We start from the raw sequence: 3753 nt of genomic DNA on the forward strand, positions 1-3753 counted from the left end.
TTGCATTTACCTCTGTTCCTTCCTAAATCTCCAACCAGATGGTACTTAAGGGATTAAAAAAGATATAAACCTGTAAGAAAGAGAAGACCACGAGGAGAGAAAACAGTAGGATGTAGAAGAGCAGTTGAAAGATGTCTGTCCAGTTTTGGAAGCCAAAAGGCAGATGGGCAAGACCAGCTGATCTGGCAGACCAGGGAAATCTGAACCATATTGCTTGCAGGAGAGAAGCCAAGATGCAAAACCTTGCTTTAGGAGCCTGGAACATCTTGGAGGTGTGGTGCCAGTTATCTCTGAAGGCAGGGGTGAGGGGCTGAAGACAGAAAAACTGAAATTCTGTAAAGGAAACAGTTAGGCTCTTGTATCCCTTTTTACACCCCAGGCAGCCAAATAACTTGCCCCAACAGAAAATGGAAGGGCATTGAATTAGGAACTCCAAGTTCAGGCATAGAGGAAGAGCAGGGAGCTCTGTGTAAAGCAAGGGGATTAAACTGAAATCAGCATCTTGTGAAGTAAGATTCTAAAGCCTCTTTACCAACTTGGCTCCCAGAATTGACACTCACCAAGGTAAAAAGCTAGTGGGAGAGTTTCCCCTGGGGAAAGTGACCATTCCAGGGGAAAAGACCTAGAAATGCTAATGCATTTGGGAGGCTGTGTCCCTTAGCAGATGGCTTGGCTCCTGCCCGTTATTCTGCAATGAAGTCGACAAATCAGTACTTTTTATTTCCCCACTCAGGTCTTCTTATTGGGTTTTAGAGCCTCACACTCAACCATAAATGGATCAGTAAGAATTGCCAAATGTTTGAGGAAAGTCTTCTGCATGAAAAAGTCTAGAGATAAAAGCAAACAGAAAAGAATTTTGAGGAAACTGAAAAAATAGAAGAATAAAAAAAAAACCTGAGACCTACAAATCATAGTATTTTTATCAGTTGCTATTTTACCATATTAGAACAGAACAGTTATCAGTTTGTTTTTCAGTTTTACTATACAAATAAGCTTATCTGAATAGTTGATACTTTTAAATATGTTAGCTTAGAAAAAATTAGTCTATATAAACAACATGGAAAATCAAGTTATTAATTCAAAAGTACTTTTTAGTGGATATCTAGGCAGCAGTTAAGAGGAGGGAAGCAGAGCTACTGTAATCAAAGTTATCACAACAGGGTTTCCCAGGTGGCTCAGCGGTAAGAACCTGCCTGCCAATGCAGGAGATGTGGGTTCAATCCCTGGGTGGGGAAGATTCCCTGGAGAGGGAGGTGGCAACCCACTCCAGTATTCTTGCCTGGGAAATTCCATGGACAGAGGAGCCTGGAGGGTTACAGTCCATGGTATGGTGAAGAGTCAGACACAACTCAGCAACTAAAAATAACAACAATCAATACATACATAGCAAACATATTTTTAATGTGTGACCATGATAAACATCAATTCATAAGAGGGATGTGAGGAAAGGTAATAAGATTAGGAAGGGGACACATGGTGTGGTGGGGGCGTCAATGACACTTGAAAGCTTTATCTCTTGGGCTGAGTAGTAGATGTTTGTTATATATTAATAATTCTCTGTGGGGCTTTTGGTATGCCTAAAATGTTTCACAATAAAAGTTATATAATGAAATTTAAAAAAAAAGTACTTTTAAAACTAAACAGTAGGTATTTGCCTGGAGGACCAGTGGTTAAGACTTCACTTTCCAATGCAGGGGTGAGGGTTCAATTCCCTGGTCAGGGAGCTAAGATCTCACATGTTTTGCAGCCAAAAAACATAAAATGGAAGCAATATTATAACAAATTCAATAAAGATGTTTTGAAAATAGTCCACATAAAAAAATCTCTTTTTAAAAAACTAAATAGTAGTAATTATTTCTAAGAAAAAGAGGGCAATGAGAAATTCATGAAGCCTATTGCCAGCTGCTTTTTTTTTTTTTTTTTTAAGAATAAAAAAACATTTAAATATAGTTCAGATTAGCATGCCTGGTTCATTTCAGCTTCTTCACTGCCAAACCTGGGGAAGGGACAGCTTTCTAGTTTCTCTGCCTTCTCTTGGTCTGTGACGATTAAGGTTTAGATGTATCTGCTATCTCAAGCTTTAAACTCTGGATTGTCCATGATTCTCTTCATCTTGACAGATTTGGCATTATTTCACCTGGTTGTGAGCACAAAGTCCTTGATTTCCTCAGTTTCATTGGGCAAACAGGAGAGTGCTCAGGCCAACCAATCCCAGAGTGGGAGGAAGCAAGAAAAAAGGGGAAAAGCTACTGTAGCTATTTTGATGTTTTAATTCCAAGAGCCAGGTTGGGGGTTGAAATACATTCATTTTTCAAGAACTCTGTACTCAGCACCTAGTGCCATGTGAGGCACTATACTAGGTGCTGGTATTTATTTGTTTCATAATTGCATTTTAAGAAATATAAAATGATGGACTGAAAACCTCTTTAAAGAGTAAGATCATAAATTAAAGGTGAGGAAATGTCTCTGAAAATAGAACAAAAAGACAAAGTAATGAAAATTAGGAAAGCAAATAGAAGAAAATTAGAAAATCAGCTCAAGAGACAGAACATCTGAATGATAAGCATTCCGTGGAGAGAGAAAAAGCAAAGTAGAGAGGAGGCAGTTATTGGAGAAAAAATTTTAAAAAATTTCTCAGAATTGAGTGTCTGATTGGTAGGGCCCGCTGAATACACTAGGCCACTTCACTTAGAAATTTCAGGACCCTGGGATAAAAAGAGGATCAGAAAAGCTTTCAGGTTTAAAACAATACCACCTGTAAAGGACTCAAAATCATCATGGCACTGGCTACTCAACAGCAGCACCGAAAACTGGAAGACAGTAGAACATTGTCTTCAATATTTGGAGAGAAAAAATCATCAGCCTGGAATTAAAAAGTAGGCACTCCATTGCTGCCCTGCAAATAGACTCATCAGGCCCATCTTGCTATATATATGCATTGCGATATTTGTTTTTCTCTTTCTGACTTACTTCACTCGGTATAACAGGCTCTTGGTTTATCCACCTCATTAGGACTGACTCAAAGTTATTCTTTTTATGGTTGAGTAATATTCCATTGCATATATGTACCACAACTTCTTTATCCATTCATCTGTTGATGGAAATCTAGGTTTCTTCCACACCCTAGCTGTTGTAAATAGTATTACCATGAATATTGGGGTACATGTGTCTCTTTCAATTATGGTTTTCTCAGAATATATGCCCAGCAGTGGGATTGTTGGTAATATGGCAGTTTTATTCCTAATTTTTAAAAGAATCTCCGTACTGTTCTCCATAGCAGCTCAAGGAGCTCAAGTCAGGGGCTCCGTGACAACCTAGAGGGGTGGGAGTTGGGAGGGAGGTTCATGAGGGAGGGGACATTTGTATACCTATGGCTGATTAATGTAGTATGGCAAAAACAACACAATATTGTAAACCAATTATCCTCCAATTAAAAACTATACCTGTGGTGGATTCATTTTGATATTTGGCAAAATTAAAACAATTATGTAAAGTTAAAAAAAAAAAAAGTAGGCACTCTATCAATCACATGTGAGGATAGAGTAAGTTTTAATCTCTAGTAGTTGAGTTACAGGAAATTAATTGAAGAAAATGGCTAAGATCCAGAAAATAGGAAATCCATAACAAAAAAAGAGGCAAAGGGAATTCCCAGGTGACTGTGAAGATAACCTCTGATATCAGCACCTGAGAGCCTGCAGCCCAGACTGAAGCAGCTTAGAAAGCTTTAAGAAAAGTGTCTTCAGGAAAACAAAC

At 38.4% G+C, this 3753-nt stretch overlaps 1 pseudogene; it reads right to left on the minus strand.

Moving 5' to 3' along the window:
* Positions 1–1970: 1970 nt before the first annotated feature.
* LOC133248752 (large ribosomal subunit protein eL38-like) lies at positions 1971–3275 on the minus strand (annotated as a pseudogene).
* Positions 3276–3753: the final 478 nt, after the last annotated feature.

The sequence above is a fragment of the Bos javanicus genome, chromosome 5 (genome assembly GCF_032452875.1).
Source record: "Bos javanicus breed banteng chromosome 5, ARS-OSU_banteng_1.0, whole genome shotgun sequence".
NCBI lineage: Eukaryota > Metazoa > Chordata > Mammalia > Artiodactyla > Bovidae > Bos > Bos javanicus.